Here is a 23,062-nt window from a genome sequence, read left to right on the forward strand (position 1 = left end):
ACTTCAGTTTTTCTTTGGCATTCACAGCATTTAAAAAAATACAGGTCATTTATTTGGTAAACTGTCTCCTACTTTGGGTTTGTCTGATGTTTTATTTTAACTGGATTTCATTTATGCATCAATGGCAGGATAGCACAGAAATTAGCTGCATTTTCTTTTGTTTCCTCTCAAATGCCTCAAACCCTTTCTGTTTGCCTCGACTTATGGTATGCCCATCACTTGTTGAGGGGGGCTATCTACCATAATTTGGATCTCAAGTGTCCCTCAGAGGCCGACAGTACTCTCAGAAGGTGTGGAGCCTTTCAGAGGGAGGGTTATCTTGACCCCAGTTCCTCTTCCTCTTCTTCTCTCTGTTTTCCTCACTGCTCTCCTCTCCTCCTGCTCCTCCTCAGCCATCATGAGATATACAGGTCTTTTACACCACGTGCTCCTGACAAAGCTGTAGTATGTTACCTTTGCTCAAGAGATGCCAGTCTGAAAATTGTGATACCATGATTAGTTAGTCTTAAGCTTCTCCCTTGTGCACTATTTCAGGTTGTTTTCTCATAGCCATAGGAAGCTGACTAATGTGGTATCTATTGTCCTTTTTACTATAAAGTCACTCTACCTACTTTTTATTTGTATATATTTGTTCTAAGGTCTTTTGTATTTCTTCTTTATCCATCTATATTGATAACCATATACATACTGATGCTTCTAATTCCAGTTCAGCACAGGGACGTGGGACACATTCTGTCTTTTCTTCTGAAAGTGTTAAAATATGATTCTCGTGATCTCAGTGTGTTATTATATAAAATGTGTGGACTTACTTATTTTAATTGTACATCCCTTGGTGTTGAGCCACTCTTCCATTATCGTTTCTTCTGCGCCCCCCCCACCCCCCAGATGGGCATGCCCCTCATTTTGCTTGAACTTTGACTTGCTGTACCAGGTTACCTTTATTCAAATTTTCCTTCTGTTGTTCTTGGAATGGAAAGAGTTTATTTCATCTTAAACTTTACTGATTATCATCGAGGAAATACAAAGCAGAAACTTAAGGCAGGAACCTGAAAATGAGACCTGAAACAGACTGTGGAGGAGTGCTGCTTATTGGCTTGCCCTCCATGCTTGTTCAGCTTGCTTTATTTAATCCAGGACCACCTGCCCATGGTATAGGAATAACTACCTTGGACTGTATCTTTCTACACCAATCGTATATCAAGAAAATGCCCCACAGATACTCCCACAGGCCAGTCTGATCTAGGCAATTGCTCATGTGAAGTTCCCCCTTCCTAGGTGACTCTAATTTACATTAAGTTGGCAAAAACTGACCAGCATTCCTTTCTGTGTAGACTTCCTTGTCATTGCTCTGGACCACTGTGGAGCTTCCTCTTCCACTCCAGGCTCAATCATGCCCCCTTCACTCCAGCCTTCTGAAGCTCTTTGGATACAGTGGGTAATCTACTCTTATCACCATATAATTTGTCATTCCTTTCACATCATCTTAAGAAAGAAAGAAAGAAAGAAAGAAAGAAAGAAAGAAGAAAGGAAAAATCTCTGTGACTAAAGTGCATCAAGGTTATTTATAGTCAGGTTCATACATTTGCTTAGCTTCATCTTTATCAGTTCTCCTCAGTATCCAGTCCTTTAGCCTTCCCAAATAGTATCATGTCTGTGCCTTTACCCTCAGCATCCTTCTTTCTCCTGCCCTACCCTTTTTATTCCTTAGAACACTGCATCACCTCCTCCTTGGAAACCTCCTGGAACACCCAGCTGTGCCATCTTTTTAGCATCCCTGCTTAGCCCTTCCATCAGGGTGTACCTCTCTTAGAGCATACATTTATTATATCAGACTTTACCTAGCCTTTATTTACTTATTTGCTTCACTGCCTCTGAAAAGTATGTCTAGCCACAGGGAAAGCCCAGAATGTTTTGTTGAGATCTGGGGATGTTCCCTTTGTCCTCATTTGTTGCTGTTATCATTTTAACAAGTTTTGTTTCTTAACGTAGTTTTTGAAAGCTGTTCTGGATTGCTATGCATGTTTTCTTGTATCCTTACACAAATGTGATTAAGAAACCCAACTTAAGGTCTTACCCTCATCTGCTGTCTTAATTGCATTCTTTGATATTATTTAGTAGAAATCTGTTTTTGCAGCAACTTGAACCCACACTCTGGACTTGAGTTAGAAGTGTTCAGCTGTTAATGGCTTCCCTGGAGAGCTACGATGTGAAAGGATGCTTTGCTACTTTCATCATCAATTATGCATAGTGAAATGTCACAATTCCTCTTCAGAATTTCCTTATAAGCACAAAGCTGCAAATGTCCATCGATTGTTCTGTCTCAATAATCCAGGCCAATGAGAATGCCAAACTCAATTTATACTTCTAAATCTGGCACCAGCACTTCTATAATTAGTAAAGTTTTAGCAAATCCACCTACTCAAGATCTATGCTAAGTCCAACATTTATAGTGGTTCATTTATGGAGCTATTTATATCATGTCTTTCCTCTTAGGAATATTTCTACTCCTTATAATTCACTGCAGAAACGCTTTTATTCTATTCTTCCTCTTTTGCATCATGAATTTCCTTTTTGATTCACAGACCTCAGCACGTGGCAAAAGAGTTTTCAAAGCAAATTTGGATCTAGAAGAATCATAGAAAGGAATTGCAGCAGGAGTCAGCAGCCTGAATTTGGGTTTCTGCCCCGTGACTCACTAGATCTGTGCATAGCATAAATTACTTTTCTTACCTCAGTGTCTCTGGGAATCAGTGGAGGTTGTAATCGATGCTCAGGTTTTCCTTTTTTAATATAAAACAGATAGAATAATAATAGCTGCAAGTGACGGAAGGGCCAGGGCCAGGCTGCCTGTCCATTTGGCTACCCTGGCTGCTCTGATTAACTTGTAAGATGTCCAGACTCTAGTTCTCCTTGGGAAAAGGGTGCAGACCTCTAAGACTGTTTTGCCTTTAATATTTTCTGGGTTTGTTTTTAATGCACTTCCATCAACAGTAAGGTTTTCATTTTTCTTCACATTCTTACCAATATTTGCTGTTTTGGGGCCCTCCATTTTAAACATAGTAGTTATACTCATGATTAGATGGCACCTCACTGTACTTTGGGTTAGTAACAGCAACTTTTTGTTTGTTTACTTCTCATTTGTATGTCTTGTTTGGAGAAATGCCTCCTCAGATTCTCTGCACATTCAAAAATGAGATTGTTTATTTTCTTGTTGAGTTTCAGGAGTTCCCTGTATTCTGGATATTCATTTATTATAAAATATGACTTGTAGACTTGGTGTGGTGGTACATGACTTTCCTAGCACTTAGAAATTGGAAGCAAGCAGATTTCTGAGTTCAAGGCCAGTCTGGTCTACCTAGTGAAATATTTTCTTTCATCTGATAGTTTGCCTTTCTATTCTGTTAACACTGGATTTTGAGGTATAAAATTTATTCATAAAGTCTGATTTGTCAGTTTTTTCTTTAATTGTCTATGTCTTATTCATAAACCTAAACTTCACATAAGTCTTAATGTTATGTAGTCTCCTAGTGCAGTGAGATATCATTCCTACTTTTTTCTCTGAAGTCAAAGGGTGACAGCTTACCCTGTTATTTTTAAATTCTCTGTTTATGGTCACCTTTGTGTTATTTTCTTTAGTTTGCCAGACCACTACGCCAGTGCATCTGAGATTTTAATGTGCATACAAATGCCCTAGCGGTATTTAGTCTTGGTAGCAAGGCTCTGAACTTCTGTATCCCAGCCATGATATAGACTTCACTACATACTCTGTTCACGAAAGTCACACTTCAACCCCATTTCCAGATGTCTCCCTGTTTCTCTGTCTCTAGTATTTTGAATTCAAGAGCCTAAAATATGAAAGAGTAGAATGATCTTCACTGGAAAACAGTCCATGCTCATAACTTTCCTCAGGCTAGAAAGGAGAGCTTTGCTTGCCTTTTACCTCTTCTGAAAGTTTTTGTCTTGGCATACATGTTATCCTTCTACTTGCTGTATCTGTCTCTCTTTAAAAAAAAAAAAAGAAAGAAAGAAAGAAAGAAAAGAAAAAAGCCAGGCATTGATGGCACATGCCTTTAATCCTAGCACTAGGGAGGCAGAGGCAGGAGGATCTCTATGAGTTCAAGATCAGCCTGGTCTACAAAGTGAGTTCCAGAACAGGCTCCAAAGCAATACAGAGAAACCCTGTCTTGAAAAACAAAACAAAACAAACAAACAAATAAATAAACAAAAAATAGAGCTTAATAAGAGTGGGGGCTGGACAGGAAAAGAGCCCAAGGAGTTGATTGCAAAACCACTGAAACTAAATGAGTTCTTCAGCCTCTTTTCTTAGGGTTTTTGACGCTTATCATGTTGTCCTGTCTTTGTAAGAATTCTTGCCAAAAGAGAACTGCTTTTTTCATTTTCATGTGTTTTATTTATTTATTGAGAGAAAATTGGTTTTTGCCATTTTTTGTCTTTATTATGTTTATTACATGGTTGGTAACTCATAAATGAGCAAAGCTGTGGAGACTCCACATAGTGTGTTGTTGAGAAGCGTGTTAATTTTAGGAAGCTAGATTATGATTAGAAATGGCAGAAAAGGGGGGAGCTGGAGAAATGGTTCAGCAGTTAAGAGCACTGGCTACTCTTCTAGAGGTTCTTAGTTCAATTCCAAGCATCCACATGGCAGCTCACAGGTGTCTGTAACTCTAAGATTTGACACTGTTACACAGACATACACACAGCCAAAATACCAATACACATAAAATAAAAATTAAAATTAAATAAAGAAATGGCAAAAAAAGATTGCCCTTGCGTTTATATGCTATAAGGTTTGCTCATTCAGTTAGTTGTATAACCACCCATTTTTCCTTATTCCTAGGGATAATCGAAACCGAGCACAAAGTTATCCCAACTGAGTTATGGTGGAAGGCCAACTCAATAATTACTGCTGATTTCAGTAGAGATGTCTGCTTGTGAAGTTCATTTTTTGTTTAGGTGTTTGTGAGCAAGTATATGTAGTCATTCAGACATTTGCCATCAAATACTGGCTGTCTATTTTTGTGGAGCACACCATACTAGGCAATGGGAGTACAAAACTGAATGAAACATGATTGCTGTTTTTGAAGAATCCAGTCAGAGAAATGGCAGGAGCACATATATAAAAACCCTTCCAGGAAAAACCTTTATTGTGTGAAGAGTGCAGACAAATAGCTGGCCTAGTGCAGAGGAAAGCCATCAGGTGACAGTGCTGAAAATTGCAAGATGAAACAGACCTCAAAGGCTATACACAGCTGAAAACTCAGGCTACGGGGAGGAGGAAGGCTATCAGGATTGAGTAGCCGAGTAGAGAGGTAATAGAGTGTCAGTGTGGGATGCATGGCCTGCCACCGTTAGGGGCAGTGAAGAATTACATTAGAAAGGCAGCACAGTGGAACTTGAATGCAAGGCCAGTGTAGACAAGGAAGAGCTTCTTAGGCTAGAGCAATGGTATCAGTCTTCCTAACACTTTAATATAGTTCCTCATATGGTGGTGACCACCAACCATAAAATTATTTTTGTTGCCGTTTCATAACTCTAATTTTGCTGCTGTTAAGAATCATAATGTAAATATTTTTGGAGATAGAAGTTTGCCAAAGGGGTCACAACCCACAGGTTGAGAACCACTGGTTTAGAAATAGGCACAGTACTATCTGCTTCTCAGAACCATTTCTGCTCAGGACCTTTTCCTTTAGAGAGTTCTAGAGAGATGTAGCTTAAGCCTTTTATTCTCTTTCTCCCCTTTCCCTGCAGAGCTACAGGATACCCTTTATGCTTTATAAATAATATCAATATAAAAATCAAGAAATGAGTGGTCACTATAAGGGGAGAGTTTCTAACAGGCTCCATTCTGTCTTTTAACATCTGTGGCTTGTGTTGGTCTGCATTTAATAAAGGTGTAGTGCTAGGTAGGTGAAATAACTTGGAAATAAGTATTGCCTAGTTGCTGTGGACAGTGGGCAGTCCAAGCCAACAGAGCTGCTGGGTGGATTTGAGTAGTTTTCACTTTTGAGGTCTTTCCCTTTTTGTCTTCATGCCCAGAATTGCCTACAAACAATCTATAAACCCCAGAACTAGACAACATGGAGAGGAGAGAATGTAGTTTTAATACCAGGAAGAGTGGTCTGATAGAGGAAGTGATAGCAGACCAACTCTTGAAAGAGTAAGAGAAGTGAAACTCCCATTTGTTGAATGTGTGCTTTCTGACGGGTTCTGTACTTGGCACTTTCATATTCATTTGCAAAAGCTGTGCAACAGGCTTCTGTTGCTTCCCGTAATACCCACATTTGGCATGTCATATGGGAAAAAAAAAAAAACCAAAAACATGTAATCTCTTTGCAATTTTTTTTTCTATAGCTAAAAGTTCACCATATTTGGGCAGTTTTCAAGTTGCAGGACAGACTTGTAAAAATTTTCATGTATTCAAAAAAACATACTGCTTTGAACATTCCACTTTTAGCATAGATATTTCATACTATTACTTTATTTGCTTGTTTGCTTGTTTGTTTTTTTTGTGAGGAGAAGCACAAAGCACAAAGGTGTCTGGGACCTAGAATGGTTTGGGGAGCTGTTTCAAGTGTATCAAGATGGGAGGCAGCAAATCTAGAGACAGCCTAGTTTCAGCCAAAGCCAGCCCTGCTGCAGGAGACAATCTAAAAGGCTTCCTCCTGGTGTGTGTGTGTAGCATGTATCACATCTTTACCTAAGAACCTCTGAGATTCTGATTAAGGGCTCAGATTACATAGCATGTAATAAATATTCCAGCTACACAGAGATAAGCACTCTCTAGCACTTCTGTAAATCTGCCATGGAATCATCTATATCAGTCGGTTCAATAATTTTTAAAAAATGTGGATTATAAGCAAAGAAAACCACTTCAAACCAACTTAGGCATCTAGGGAAATTTATTAGCTTTCTAAAGCCAGGAGTAGACTGAATAGCCGAACCACAGAAATTAAAGGGACACAGCTGGATGGACCCAAGGGAATAAAGGATCAAATGTTTATCAACACTGGCCTCTCACTTTTCCATTTCTCTGAGTGAGTTGTTGTCATTTTCCTCCATTGCAGCCTGGCCTTGTTCATGTGTGGAAAACATGGTTGCTGCTGATTCCTTCTACTTCTCTGGAGTGGCTGGCTTACACTTAGTTAGAAATCTTGAAGAAAGGGCCAGTCTTACCTTAGACATACCAGATGTTCCCAAGGTGTAAGAAGATAGTATGCTGTGTGGTGGTCTCCATCAGTACTGCTGTAAGGACTGGGCTTGGGAGTGGCATGCTAAGAGTGATGTCTCTCAAGAGAAGAGAAGTAAGGCAGGATCATCATAGTAACTACCATATCAACTGACCCTTAAGTCTGTCACTTACAGAGCACTGCATAAAGAATTTAAATTTAAAAAAAACCCTGCCTTTCTTTAAGTTATAGCGGCATGGTAATTAGTGTTCACATATGTTCTGTATAGGCCCAAATAAAGTTTTACTGTTGCATTCATTTGTTTTATTTGGTTCTTAAATAAAAGTCAGGTTCAAGGTTTGTATGGATATACCTACATAAAACCATACTCCAGAGGTCTCCAAACTGCAAATCAATATAACTTGTTATACAGTTGCAGGAATTGATGCCTTAGACAAACCCAGAGGTCTTGTCAGATTCATGAAGAGTAGAATTATTGGAGAATAGGGGAAAGCCTGAAGTTTACAGAATCAAGAAACACCTTTTGCTACTAGCAAGAGCCCAGCTGTGGCAAAGGCTACCCTCACCCAGCCTCTTCTAGCCTCCTGAGAGAAGGGTGCACTGCACAGGTGTTGAGTAGATCTTTGGGACTGCCCAAAGAAGAGTGGGTCTGTGTAATTACTGATGGGACAGTAATTGACCTGGAAAATCTTTATCACTGTTATTTTAAAAGATCCACCCCCTCCCATTTATTTGAACAACATGTGTTTGGGTTTAGTTTTCTAAACAGCAGCTATACCCAACATGTTAAGGGAGAACACAACTTCACAAGCAGATTTCTGCATAAATGAAAGCTGTGCAGGGGCCTTTGTCAAGAGAAGAGGCAAGAAACACTTTTGGTAAAGCCTAAACCCATTCTGGATTTTGACTCCTAGAGTCATGAACTCAGTGTGTCACATTTGGAAGGCACAGGCAGGTGGCAACAGGTCTTGAAGAGTTGGCTATTTCAGGAACATTGGTTATCACTCTCTGACCTGACAGCACTTTGTATTTTCACTGAGCAGCAGACGCCCAACCAAGGCTGGCGTTATGGTGCCCTTGGAGAAGCACTCTTTCCTTGAGTCTGTGTAATGGTCAAATGAATGTATTTTATTTGACAGTGTGGCTTCTGTAGCCTTTATTATTTATATTATCATGACTTAATTTCTTTCTCTCTAGTTTCCAAAAATAAACAGTAAATACACAATGCTTGCATATTTCTGTCTACTTTGAATACCCACAAAATGCTTGTTTCAGGCAGGGTTGCCTGCTCTGGGTAATAAGGAAATAAAAATGGGTGCTCAGGGTCCTTTGGAGCATACAGTGTTTAGACACTAAATAACCATTGCTGCCTTTCCTTCACATGGATGTCCAGAGTTTTAATTCCCTTCCCTGACACTGATACTGCATCTTCTTTGTGCCTGATAGTTGGGCGGGGGGTTATGACATCATCTCTCAGTCTAGGTTCTAAGCCAACAAATAAGATCAAAATTCCTGTGCACCATTTAATCTCTTTGAGCCTCAGTTTCATCTCCAACCTACCTTATAAGATTGTTAAAGAACTAAGGACATGACGGTTGACTATTGACACTGAATAAATTATTATTAGACATGACAAAGTGGAAGGAATGTCTTGTTACACTTTGATATGAAGTACTCCCAAAGGACTCATATATTGGGTGCTTCCTTGCCTGCTTACTTTGGTAGCTTAGGGAGTGAAAGTGGCAGGGGAAAGTAGATGACTGGGAGTGTGTCTCTGAAGGCTATACTTGGTCCTTGTGCCCGTCTCTGTCTCTCCCTCCCTCCTGCTCCCCCACCATGAGCAGCCTCCCATCATGAAGACCACTTCATTCCAGGCTCAGAAACACAGAGCCATACGACCGTAGCCTGAAATCACTGAACCAAGTAAGTCTTTCACCTCCTGAGTTGTTTCTGTCAGGTGTTCTGTTTAGTGATAAACGATCACTAGCACAGATTTCTACTCAGTCAGGGAGTTCATGAAGCAACATGGTGCAAGGGACCTAGGGAGGCCAGGGGTCAGAATACAGTCGGAATCAGTATTAATAGAACAGGCAAACCCACAGCTCGCTTGAACTAAAGATATTAAACACATAGCAGCTAAGAGAAGAAAATGTTCTGGGGAGATAGATTAGCAGGTAAACATGCTTACTGAGCAAGGCAAAAGACCTGGGTTCAAATGGCCATTACCCCTTTATATCAGGGTGTGGCTGTGTCTGAGTATATATAGCACCAGCATGGGCTAGGGGTGGGGGTCAGGGAAGAGAGGAGGGTCCCTAAGTCTTTCTGGTTACCAGCTGAGCTCCAGTTCAGCAAAAGACCCTGTCTCGCAGTAGTAAGGTGGAGGGTGATAGAAAGTACACCTGATGTCCTTCTCAAAGCTCCATGTACACTCAGGAATACATATGTGCATATCAGAGAGGGGGGAATGATGTATAGAGGTATTAGTTAAAATCTAGAAAAATAAATGGAGAATGATCCAATTTATCTGGATTAGGCAGGATAGTATATCCATTTTCACTTGACAAAACTAATCAGAAGTGACTGTGGTAAATACTCCCACCTATATAAGATATCTCTGCCTCTCTCTGCTCCTCTCTCCCTACTCCTCTCATTTTGAAAAAGAAATCAGCTCATGGTGGAGATGAGTTGTAACTGAGTCTTCAGAATTTGTAGCCCAGTGAGTGCTTCAGCCCTCTGATGTGTGGAAAGGATCTCAGGATGGGGAGCTGCCAGCAGCAGGGGCAAGGCACAGGGAGACCCAGCTATGTCTCTTTCACCCAGCTTTCTGATCTTCATTTTGGATCTGTTTGCATTCTGACTATGCAGCTTTCTCTGGCACTTGCATATTTCCTGGCATTTGAATGAAGAGAAAGGGACCTAAATTCAGAAATACCTAATGCATCATGGAACAGAGTAACCAAAGCCTTATGCACATCATTTTCCTTTTCTTACATGTTCTTTCTGCTTATATTTAATCATATTCATACCATATACAGTTTTGTGTCTTAATGCCAATAGACTTCAAAGTCAGACCTTGCTCAGAATTCCTTATGTTGATATGCAGCGCTGTGAGTCAGGAGGACCTTGTATTCTAAATCACTGTCTTAAGTAACAAAGGGCCACCCCCAATCCTCTGTTAGATTCTCTTTGAGCACCATTATTAAACTTTCATTTTCTCCTCATCCCTTTACTCTGATTTAACTTTACTCTCTAACATCTGTGACATTCTATGAATTTCATTTATTTATTTATTTATTTATTTATTTATTTATTTATTTATCTATCAATCAATCTTTCCCTCTCATAATCAAAACAAACAAAATTGATTTGAAAGAAATCTTAAATTTTGTACACTGAGAGTGCTGAATCTACATTAGGTACCAGAAGATCTGGCTACAAACTTCTCAGGATGTCTCTGAATAAGATTTTGTTTTAGAAATGTTTAATTTGTTAGTAGCTTCTCAAAACCCTTACAGCTTTCATATAAACAATATTTAGCCTTCATTTTATGGTCACCCTAGGAATCCTGGTTTAGTACCACTTCACATGGTGCAAACCAGATTTCTGACATACTATATAATAGCTTTCTTATATTCTCTTATGCCCACAGGCTGGTTTTGCTAGTAACACTTATAGATTGGTTGTAAGTGGTTCTCAATTGAGAATACGGTGGCTTTTTTATTTTTTCAATCCTTTCATGTGACCCATAGTTAATAACATTTTTGGTTCAGCTAATGTCTGTCAGCCATTAGTTAATTGGTAGTTTGTACCCATATTGACATTAATGTTTTTTAACATATAGGGACTTGTTTAATGGCTTCTGTCTTTAAAAAATTAGCATATCAAAGAAGTACCACATAATGATAAATTATACTTGTATTTACTTTCATTTCCAGAGTTAATTATTATTTTTTCTATAGTCTTTTGATATTTGCGAAGAGCCTCAATTGAGAATAATCATGCAAGTGAATCATGACCTAAAACGAAATATTTTCTCAATATAGTCGATGCAGCCTTGACTGGTACCAGTTTTTAAAATCAAGTTTTCTTTAATAAATATAAATGATTATAGTTTAGAAACACTGAAGATCTTCCTAGTTGAAGGGACTTCCTCTTTAGTTTTATACAATGCGCCTGAAACTCAAGAGTTTTCAGACTAGAAAAGCAAACACTGTGGTTAATTTCATTCATTTGCTTGTTCTGTTATCTCTGCATTAATTGGTTCTGTTTTTCAGTATGTGGTATGTTCCATAACTGGGATGCAAAAGCTTTTTTTTTTTTTTAAGACTCCCAAGAACTGGCTTATTATAAATATTCATCATAAATATCAGGTACCCCTTTCTGTTACAATCAAAGGCTGAGTCAAAGGCACTTTGGGGGCTCAGCAGAACATCACAGCTATTATTGATTTGCCATGTACATGTGAGTGCCTGACACACTTTTGTGGAGGAAGAAGGCAACATTCTGAAGTTTTAGCAGATTTGGCGTCTTTCCCTCCCATTTTAGCCTGTGGCAGTTTCAAATGGCGCAGACAGAAGCCCTGAAAATGTATAGTTGTACATTTTAAAGTGTCCCTTACTATGTTTTAATCATCCCCTGTTGTCCAAATGCTGCCATTAGTGGTTGCAATAATCATCTGTAATGCTAGCTTCTGAGAACCATGGTACAAGAGCCTCTTTTCTAATTTCCCAGATGGGAGGGAACACATGTACAAGCCTGTTAGAATTGGAGAGACTGGAAACAGCACTGTGTAGATTTGTATTTTTGGAACTTTTTGGGCTTATTTAAGCACCCCGAAAGCAAACCTAGTTATCTATTAGGAGTCAAATGCCAGTTCAAGGAAAATCTGAGTGTCTTACCAAGAAGAGAAAAACATTGCAGTAGTTCAGAAGATAAATTAGAAACAACTGGATCAGTGTCTCTGGCACTTTTACTCCAGGCTGTCAGATTCAAGGGTTGACCATGTAATCTAGAGTTATGCTTTTGAAGGATTTTCTTCAAGCATTTGTATTATTTATTTGAATGATAATGAAAAAGAAAATTGCTTTGGTATTAGATATTCTCTAAGGATTAGAGTTATATAATTAGGTTGTTTCTATTTGTTGAGTACCCTAAGTATTTTTTTCTAAGTTTCATCCCTTATTTTATACAAAAGAGTATTCCATGTTGAATATTTTACTTTCTTTAAAAGAACAAGGAGACTTAAGAAAGTTTAGACTTCCAACCTGGGCTCTGCTGTTAAAACCATCAATCAGTACCCATAGAACTTTGTTGTAAGGGGTGGGGCATGGGTCAGCACTTGGTCTCCAGATTTCACTGCTAATAGCAACTGCCGAAAAGTAGGTTCCAAAAGTTATCAACAGATGTCGAGAACAAAAGGTAGGAATTCGAATTTGTTAGTCTTCAGCTTGCATGGTCAGCAAACATGGGGTTTGTACTGCACTTTGCGACCACCTTCCTCTCACCACTTCCTGTCCCTCCTGCCTTCTCCCTAAGTTTGAGTAAAGCAGGCAAGCAAACAAGCAGCAAGTCATGTTTCCTCATGCCATGATGCCTAAAATATATTCTAGAGGAATTACAATCCTACCTGAAAGAAATAAAGCATTAAATGAAAAACTACAGCTACAGTGATATGTTATTGACTAGACTTAATTTCATTTGTATAAATATCTAAAATTTTCTGTGATGGTAGAAGAGCCTCAAAATAAATGCCCAAAGCTAGAATGAGATAAAATATTTATAACACATGTTATGGGAGAGGGTTAATAAAATTAGCAAACAAAAAAGATCTGAGTGCCTTAAAGACGTACCCACAGTGGACTTACATTATACAGAAGAAATATGAATGCCCAAGAAACAAGTGGAAAGTTGCTTCAGCATGACACTGATTCTAAATTGGGATACTGTCTTCAGCTATCAAAGTGCCAATACTAATTTAAAAGGAATGAGAGAGTGATGGTAATGTTACCAAGTTACTGTGAAGGAAACAGGCTCTCTCACACCATTGCGGATATGTGTTGGCCCAAATATGTGTTTCTAAATATTATTGAGTTAAAAAAAAATCCATTAAATTCTACTGAAATATAAGGTATTCAATGGCCTTTAAACTTAGTGTTAGTTATCTATTACAAAATAGACATCTCACTACTAAAGACTATATACACATATCTAAGATATATCAAAGCATTTTAAATGGCTAAGAACTGTAAGGAATGGTTAAATAAGAGATATATGCATGCTGGCAAATAGTATGTGGCTATTTGAAAAGCAATTAGTAGAGTGATATGTGTAATAGGATCCCACAAGGGAAAACAAAACAGAAGGTTAAAGAGGTGTGTGTGTGTGTGTGTGTGTTTAAGAGTGCTGGAAAGCTAAGTCAACACTGTTAATACTGATTACTTTGAAAAATAAATGGTAGGGTAGGAACAGAAGAACTAATTTTAAAATAAATTTCTATATGGGCTTGTTTAAAAAAAATAAAAAAAGCCTAATTTTTTTTAAGTATAAAACCAAACAAAAAAAATTAAGAACTTAAAAAGAAAAAGATGAAAATGGAAGGGCCAAAAGCCCGAGGCAGAAGTTCAGAACCATTATAAAGGAAGAACATGAGAGGACAGACAGCCTTTGGAGGTAGTGGCCATCCCTGTGAAGAGGTATGAGAAAGCAGACGAGCTGAAGCTCACTGTGTTAAGGGTCCTGCGAAGGCCATGTACTGAACCACCACATCCTAGGTTATATTAGTGGTGAGTGCAGGGCTTTTTAAACTCTTTCCACTCATGGGGCCTATTTACCTGATAACTTTTTATACAACCCTGTTATAAAGCTATAAAAAAATATGTACATGCATCAAACTTGATGTCTCAAGGAAATGTGTTTCAAAGAAAGTTTTGATAGACATGTAATTTTACCACGTTCTTAAATCAAAAGCAAATTTGCATACTGGTGACTTGATGCACTTGCTTATTTTTACATAAAGAAATAAATAATGGGCAGTAATGGTGCACACCTTTAGTCCCAGCACTGGAGAAGCAGAGGCAGGCAGATTATTTGTGAGGTCAAGGCCAACCTGGTCTACAGAGTGAGTTCCAGGCCAGCTAAGTCTACACAGAGAAACCCTGTCTCAAAAACCAAAAACCCAAACAAACAAACAAACAAACAAAAAAGAACTAAGTCTTGGGTGAATATTTGAGTTGATGGTCATTTTATTTTGATTCTATCACTTTCCATGTTGAGACTGTGTCTTTGTTTACATAATACAAGGCAAAAAAATGACAGGAATGTGTTTAGGGCCAATTTAGAATTGTTGAAAATTCTCTTAACCCCAAACCAAATTAATTGAGGCTTTTTTTTTTTTTTTAATGAAACTCAAGTCAGCAATTCAAACAACAGTTCTTTTTTTTTTTTTACTTTTTTTTATTTAATTTTATATAACAAAGTCCAATGAAATGAAAACAAACATTTATACACAATATTTGGGAATTTGGGCGTCGTTCTTTCCAAACTACTTCCTGCTGGCAAGGGGCGCTGTCTTGGGGGATTCGAAGAAGATTCAGATATCCTGGCTGTAGTCTGTAGGGCTGTTTTGTCCAGCTGTTTTGAATGTAGGATCACCTTGTACTCTGTTTCAGGCGGTCTGGTGTGATCAAACCACATTAGTCTGGAAGGAATCCACATCTTTTCATTTTCTGTGGAAACAAAAATAGAAATCCTTTTCCCCAGTGACTTGTTCTTCAAGTTAAATTTTGGAGTCAAAGCATTTTTTTTTTTTTAAATAATATTTTACATGTCGATCCCAGTTCCCTCTCCCTCCCTCCCCCCCAGCCCTCCCTTCCTCCTTACCTTCCTTTTACCTTCTCTGCCCTCTCACATGCACTCTAAACACCCTCCCCTCCCATCCCCCCACCACAAATCCATATGTAGGGGAATGCCATCCAGTTGGGGTCATGTAGATCTGACAGGTCCTGTGAAGTAGGGACTAGGGCTTCTCTCCTGTCTCTAGATTAAGGCAGTTATCCCTCCATGGGGGATGTGTTTGCAAAGTCCTTTTGTGCACCAGGGATACATCCTGGCTCCACTGTCTGAGGTCTCTTAGACTGCTCAGACCTTCTGGCTGAGACCCATATTCAGGAGGGCCTGAGTCAGTCCCATGCTGGCTTCCCAGCTATCAGTCTAGTGGCCCTTAACTCCTCCTTGTTCAGGTAAGCTGTCTCTATGTGCTTCTACTGCATGGTCTTGTCCTCTCCATTTGCTTCTGGGTTCTAGTTCGACTCAGTGTTTATGTATGGGTGTTTGCTCCTATTTTCAACAGGCATTAGTTGAGGGCTCCATGGAGAAGTTAGTTGTTGATCTCACTCTCCGGGAAGGGCATTTATGATAGCCTTTCCACGGAAGCTGAGATTATTAGTTGGGAGCAGTCTTGTAGTTCTCTCGACCTTTCTTTGTGTTCTCTCTCTTTGTCTCTGTCTCTCTCTCTTTCCTATTTTCCATTCCTAACCAGGCTCAATCCTCCTGGTCCCACATGCCTTCCTCTCCTCCCCCTCATTTTCTCTTACTTCTCTCTCCATTCGCTGTCCTCCCCCACTTCACCTGAGCTCTGGGGGACTTGTCCCTTCCCAGTTCTGTGAGGGACTTTATATGAATCTCTTAGAATACACCTTGTATCCTAGTTCCTCTGGTGGTGTGATTTATAGGCTGGTGATCATTTGATCTAGTTCTAAAATCCATATATGAGTGAATACATACTGTGTTCCTCTTTTTGTGACTGGGTTACCTCATTCAGGATGGTTTCTTCAAGTGCCATCCACTTGCCTGCGAATTTCAAGATACCATTATTTTTTTCTGCAGAGTAGTATTCCATTGTGTAGATGTGCCACATCTTCATTAACCATTCTTCAATTGAGGGGCATCTAGGTTGCTTCCAGGTTCTTGCTATTACAAATAGTGCTGCTATGAACATAGTTGAACAGATGTCTTTGTTGCATGGATGTGAATCCTTTGGGTATATGCCTAAGAGGGGGGATTGCTGGGTCCTGTGGTAAACTAATTCCCATTTTCCTGAGTAACCGCCATACTGATCTCCAAAATGGCTGTATGAGTTTGCACTCCCACCAGCAGTGGAGGAGTGTTCCCCTTTCTCCACATCCTCTCCAACATGAGTCATCATTGATGTTTCTAATTTTAGCCATTCTGGCAGGGGTAAGATGGTATCTCAGAGTTGTTTGGATTTGCATTTCCTTGATAGCTAAGGATGTGGAGCATTTTCTTAAGTGTCTTTCAGCCTTTTTGATTTCCTCCATTGAGAATTCTTTCTTCAGTTCTGTACCCCATTTTTTAATAGGGTTATTTGGTGTTTTGTTGACTAGTTTCCCGAGTTCTTTGTGTATTTTGGAGATCAGCCCTTTGTCGAATATAGGATTAGTGAAAATCTTTTCCCAGTCTGTGGGCTGCCATTTGGTCTTGTCCACTGTGTCCTTTGCCTTACAGAAGCTTCTAAGTTTGAAGAGGTCCCATTTATTAATTGTTTCTTTCAGTGTCTGTGCCCCTGGAGTTATGTTCAAGAAGCGGTCTCCTATACCAATTAGTTCAAGGGTACCTCCTACTTTCTCTTCTAAGAGGTTCAATGTGGCTGGATTGATGTTGAGGTCTTTGATCCATTTGGACTTGAGTTTTGTGCATGGCGACAAACATGGGTCTATCTGCAGTCTTCTACACACCCTCATCCAATTGTGCCAGCACCATTTGTTGAAGATGCTGTCCTTGCCCCATTGTATAATTTTAGTTGTTTTGTCAAAAATCAGGTGTTCATAGGTGCGTGGATTAATATCAGGATTTTCAATTCGATTCCATTGTTCTACCTGTCTATTTTTATGCCAATGCCAGGCTGTTTTCAGAACTATAGCTCTGTAGTAGAGCTTAAAGTCAGGAATGGTGATGCCTCCTGACGTTCTTTTATTGTATAGGGTTGTTTTGGCTATCCTGGGTCTTTTATTTTTCCATATAAAGTTGATTATTATCCTTTCAAGGTCGGTGAAGAATTGTGGTGGGATTTTAGTGGGGATTGCATTGAATCTGTAGATTGCTTTTGGTAAGATTGCCATTTTTACTATGTTTATCCTACCTAACCAAGGGCATGGGAGATCTTTCCATTTTCTGGTATCTTCTTTAATTTCTTTCTTTAGCGTCACAAAGTTCTTATTATATAGGTCTTTTACTTGTTTGGTAAGCGTTACACCAAGATGCTTTATGTTGCTTGTGGCTATTGTAAAGGGTGATGTTTCTCTGATTTCTTTCTCTGCCTCTTTGTCGTCTGAAAAAAAAATAGGGCTACTGATTTTTTTGAGTTTATCTTGTATCCTGCTAGTTTGCTGAAGGTGTTTATCAGCTGTAGGAGTTCCCTGGTGGAGTTTATTGGGTCGCTTATGTAAACTATCATATCATCTGCAAATGGAGGCAGTTTGACTTCTTCCTTTCCAATTTGGATGCCTTTGATCTCCTTTTGTTGTCTTATAGCATTAGCTAGAACTTCTATTACGATATTGAAGAGATATGGAGAAAGAGGGCAGCCTTGTCTTGTTCCTGATTTTAGAGGAATTGGCTTAAGTTTCTCTCCTTTCAGTTTGATGTTGGCAGTTGGTTTGCTGTATATTGCTCTTATTATGTTTAGGTATGTTCCTGTTATCCCTGACCTCTCCAATACCTTTATCATGAAAGGATGTTTATCATGAATTTTGTCGAAGGCTTTTTCCGCATCTAGGGAGATAATCATATGGTTTTTCTTTTTCAGTTTGTTTATATGGTGGATCACATTGATAGATTTTTGTATGTTAAACCATCCCTGCATTCCAGGGATGAAGCCTACTTGATCATGGTGGAGGATTTCTCTGATGTATTCTTGAATTCGGTTTGCCAGTATTTTATTGAGTAGTTTTGCATCGATGTTCATCAGGGATATTGGTCTGTAGTTTTCTTTCTTAGTTGTGTCTTTGTGAGGTTTGGGTACCAAAGTTATTGTGGCCTCATAAAAAGAGTTTGGCAATGAACCTTCTGTTTCTATCTTGTGGAACAGTTTGAGGAGTAGTGGTATTAGTTCTTCCTTGAATGTCTGGTAGAATTCTGCACTGAATCCATCTGGCCCTGGACTTTTTTTCATTGGAAGGCTTTTGATGACTGCTTCTATTTCATTGCGGGTTATAGGTCTATTTAAGTTGTTTGTCTGTTCTTGATTTAATTTTGGTAAGTGATAGTTATCCAGAAACTTGTCCATTTCCTTTGAATTTTCAATTTTTGTGGAATACAGATTTTCAAAGTATGACCTGAAAATTGTCTGGATTTCCTCTGTGTCTGTTGTTATGTTCCCCATTTCGTTTCTGATTTTGTTAATTTGTATGTTCTGTCTCTGCTTTTTGTTAATTTGGATAAAGGTTTGTCTATCTTGTTGATTTTCTCAAAAAACCAACTCTGTTGCACTGATTTTTTTTGTATTGTTTTCCTGGTTTCTATTTTGTTGATTTCAGCCCTCAAGTTGATTATTTCCTGGCGTCTACTCCTGCGGGGTGAATTCGCTTCTCTCTGTTCTAAGGTTTTAAGTTGGGCTGTTAATTCTCTTATGTGACTATCCTCTGTTTTCTTCATATGGGCACTTAGTGCAATGAACTTCCCTCGTCGCATTGCTTTCAAGGTGTCCCATAAGTTCAGGTATGTTGTATCCTCATTCTCGTTGAATATTAGAAAGTCTTTAATTTCTTTCTTTATTTCTTCTTTGACCCAGGAGTGGTGTAATTGCACATTATTCAGTTTCCATGAGTTTGCAGGTTTTCTGTTATTTGTGTTGTTGTTGAATTCCAATTTTAAAGCATGGTGGTCCGATAAGATACAGGGGACTATTCCTATTCTCTTGTATCTGATGAGGTTTGTTATGTCACCTAGTATGTGGTCGATTTTAGAGAAGGTTCCATGTGGAGCAGAGAAGAAGGTATATTCTTTTGTCTTTGGATGGAATGTTCTATAGATGTCTGTTAACCCCAGTTGAGACATAACTTCTGTTAATTCTTTTGTTTCTTTGTTGAGTTTCTGATTTGTGGTCCTGTCTAGTGTTGAGAGTGGTGTATTGAAGTCTCCCACTATAAGTGTGTGAGGTTTTATATGAGGTTTGAGTTTTAGTAGTGTTTCTTTTACGAATGTGGGTGACTTTATATTAGGGGCATAGATGTTCAGAATTGAGACTTTGTGTTGATGGATTTCTCCTGAGATGAATATGAAATGACCGTCTTCATCTCTTTTGATTAATTTTGGTTTGAAGTCTAACTTGTTAGATATTAGGATAGCTACGCCTGCTTGCTTCTTATTTCCATTTGATTGGAAAATCCTTTCCCAACCCTTTACCCTGAGGTAATGTCTATCTTTGGAGCTAAGATGTGTTTCTTGTATGCAGCAGAAGGATGGATTCTGTCTTCGTATCCATTCTGTTAGCCTGTGTCTTTTTATAGGTGAGTTAAGACCATTAATGTTGAGGGTGAGTAAGGTCCATTGATTGTTGATGCTTGTTTGATTTAGGTTTGTTGTTGGCAGTGGTATTGTGAATATATTTGTTCTGCTTCACCCTAGGTTTCTGGTGTAGTTGGATTATCTGTTGCCTACATTTTTTGTGGGCGTAGTTACCTTCCTTGGGTTGGAGTTTTCCTTCCAATACTTTCTGTAGGGCTGGATTTGTAGATATGTATTGGGAAAATCTGGTTTTGTCATTAAATATCTTGTTTTCTCCATCTATATTGATTGAGAGTTTTGCTGGGTATAGTAGCCTAGGCTGGCATCCGTGTTCTCTTAATACTTTTAGAACATCTATCCAGGACCTTCTGGCCTTGAGGGTTTCCATGGAGAAGTCAGGTGTAATTTTGATAGGTCTGCCTTTATATGTTACCTGTCCTTTTTCCTTCGCTGCTCTTAATATTCTTTCTTTATTCTTTGTTATATTAATATTCTTGTTAATATGCTAGGTGTTTTGATTATTATATGTTTTCTTTGGTCCAGTCTATTTGGGGTTTGGTATGCTTCTTGTACTTTCATGGGCATGTCCTTCTTCAGATTTGGAAAGTTTTCCTCAATGATTTTGTTGAATATGTTTTCAGCACCTTTGAGCTGGGCTTCCTCACCTTCGTCTATGCCTATTATTCTTAGGTTTGGCCTTTTCATGGTGTCCCACATTTCCTGGATGTTTTGTGTTAAGGATTTGTTGGATTTATGATTTTCTTTGGTCGATGAATCTATTTCTTCTAGTTTATCTTCTGCGCCTGAGATTCTCTCTTCCATCTCTTGAATTCTATTGGTTATGCTTGTGTCCGTAGTTGCCGATTTTTTGCCCAGCTTTTCAATTTCCAGCCTTCCTTCCGTTTGTGTTGCCTTTATTTTCTCAATTTCAGTTTTCAAGTCTTGAACCATTTCCTTCACCTGGTTAATTGTTTTTTCTTGGCTTTCTGTACTTTCCTTAAGGAATTTGTTCATTTCTTCCACTTTTTTGTTTGTTTTTCCCTCCATTTCTTTAAGGGATTTTCTCACATCTTCTTTGAGGGCCTCTATCATTTTTATGATGGTGATTTTTAAGTCGTACCCTTCTGCTTCCTCTGCTTTGTTGTTGTGTTCCATTCTAGTTGGTGTAGATTCCCTAGATTCTGGTGGTGTCATGTTTGTCTTTCTGTTGTTAGGTGTTCTCTTGTATTGCTTTCTTCCCATAGTTTCTTCCAGTAGGTGTTGGTGGGGTCTCTCCCTCTCTCTATGGTACTTCCCCGATGGGCTTATGTGGATCTGAGATTCAATATCTGTAGCTCTGTGTCAGTCCAAGCTCTCTAGGAGGTTTCTCCGCAGACAGGGATCCAGGGATGGGGTCAAGGATGAGGATCCAGAAGAAGATGCCAGCAGGTACTCACAGTGGTCCACTGGCCAATAGCTCTGGCCAATAGCTGGCAGAAGAGGACGAGGAGTGAGCTTGAACTTGAGAAGGTTTTGCAGGGTAGTGGGATCTCACTGGAAACTGGCGCTCTCCCGCTGAGAACTCGTTCTTTGGCAGGGGCCTGGATTTGGGGGTCAAGGATCTTGCTCACAGGAACTCCGAGTGGACCTGCAGAGATAGGCGGCCAAACAACAGTTCTTAAAATCAAACATTATAACTCAGTAGAATCCCAAAATACTTGCTGAGGAATGTTGTAGAAAAAGTCATTGTTTTTGTAATTAAATCTTGTGTTTGTTTAAAAACACTATAGTTCATAGCATATAGTGTCTCAAGTTCTGAGCCTAGGCATTTCAGGACACATTTCTTGGTATGTATGGTGTGATGGCATATATAGTACAAGGTATGCAAGTTGTATGTTAGGACCAAGACATCGTGAGCTCGTACATGCCCTGTGGACAAGCTCTGCTTGAAATACCTTGGATGAACTTTGCATTTGACTTTGAATTAAACTTTGGTTATTGCCTGTTTAGAACCCTTTTCCTTTTTGTCAAAATTTTTGTATCTCCCTCTCTTAGTTGCACTGAGCTAACATAGAGTCCAACATGATCATCCCCCACCTTCTACTGTTATCTGTATTTTATCTGGAGCAGGCCATGCGGCTCAGCAGAAAACTCTGCTCCCATGAAGACCATACATTTTACAGTTCTTCTCATTTTCCCACACTACAAGTGCCCCAGAGGCCTTTGATCACAGACACTGAGAGCTGTGTGCTCTCCAGTCCCAGTCTCTGGTGTTTCCTAGTTATGGTGGAGTCCCTGGTATAGCTGGTATAGGACAGTAAGGTTGCAGCCTCTGTGAGGCAGAGGCAGGGGAGGGAGGGAGGGGCGCCCTTTAAATCACACCACTGCCGTCTTGACTGGGTCTTGTTCACCCTGGTTTGGAATTTGCAGCATTCTTTTATAGACCCCATTCTGACCTTGGAAGCAAAGGACTGGTCCTTGGAACAGCCTTGAGACTAAGTCCTTGTTGATGTGCTTCTCCATGTAGCTCCTCCTCTCATGCATGCAGCCAGGGCACTTAGGTGTGTGCACTGTGTGCCAGGCCAGCGAGCAATTCTGTAACAGTAGATGTAGGACATGGGGGCCAAAACCCAGGCAGTGGAAAGCCTCGCCATGGAGATGGCTGCAGCAAGTGACAACTCCATGTTCCTACCTAATCCTTGCTTCTTATTTCTCTTAATTTTTATTTGTAAAATAAGGGAGAGGCTCAATGCTCCTTGTCCCCATGTATACATGTCACACATATGTATCTTACTGGCACAGTAAGAAACTAGGCAAGGATGCTGAAGATATCCAAGCTGAGCAGTATGTGTGTTGACTAGCTTCCCAAGATTCAGGGAGTGGGTTTGGACAGATGGAGGCCCCTGCCTGAGGCTCTCAATGCTCACACACAGTTCAAGCCTAAGCTGGGACTCCTTCCTTGTTTGTTTGAGTCCCCTGCACCCAGGACCTGTGAACTGATTGAGAATTACAGATCACTTTTTACCATTTCCAACATGAGAACAATATTCACTTCTAGTGTTTCAGGTTCTGTTCTTGACTTGGAGACACTGGCAGGTTACTAGGGGTTATGGAAATGATGTGTATCAGATTATGCTTTAGACATACTTTGATTCAGCATTTTATTCAGAACTCTGGCAGACAACTTGGTACTTGGCAATAATCATAAAGCACATACATGTAGTTAAAAGTTCCCAATTTTGATTAAGTACACTTCATCCATGTATCATTAACACTTCATTGAATTTAGTTCTGACATTTAGTTGTGAGTCTGGTATTTAATTCTTATTGATTCAGTTTACTATTAACCTCAA

The 23,062-nt window shown here is 39.4% G+C and overlaps 1 protein-coding gene across 1 annotated transcript in view; it reads left to right on the forward strand.

The window, feature by feature from the left end:
* Babam2 (BRISC and BRCA1 A complex member 2) overlaps nt 1-23,062 on the forward strand; it is a 384,291-nt gene that overhangs the window by 192,783 nt on the left and 168,446 nt on the right. The gene's annotated exons all lie outside the window — the stretch shown is intronic.

The sequence above is a fragment of the Phodopus roborovskii genome, unplaced genomic scaffold (assembly GCF_943737965.1).
Source record: "Phodopus roborovskii unplaced genomic scaffold, PHOROB, whole genome shotgun sequence".
In the NCBI taxonomy this organism is placed as follows: domain Eukaryota; kingdom Metazoa; phylum Chordata; class Mammalia; order Rodentia; family Cricetidae; genus Phodopus; species Phodopus roborovskii.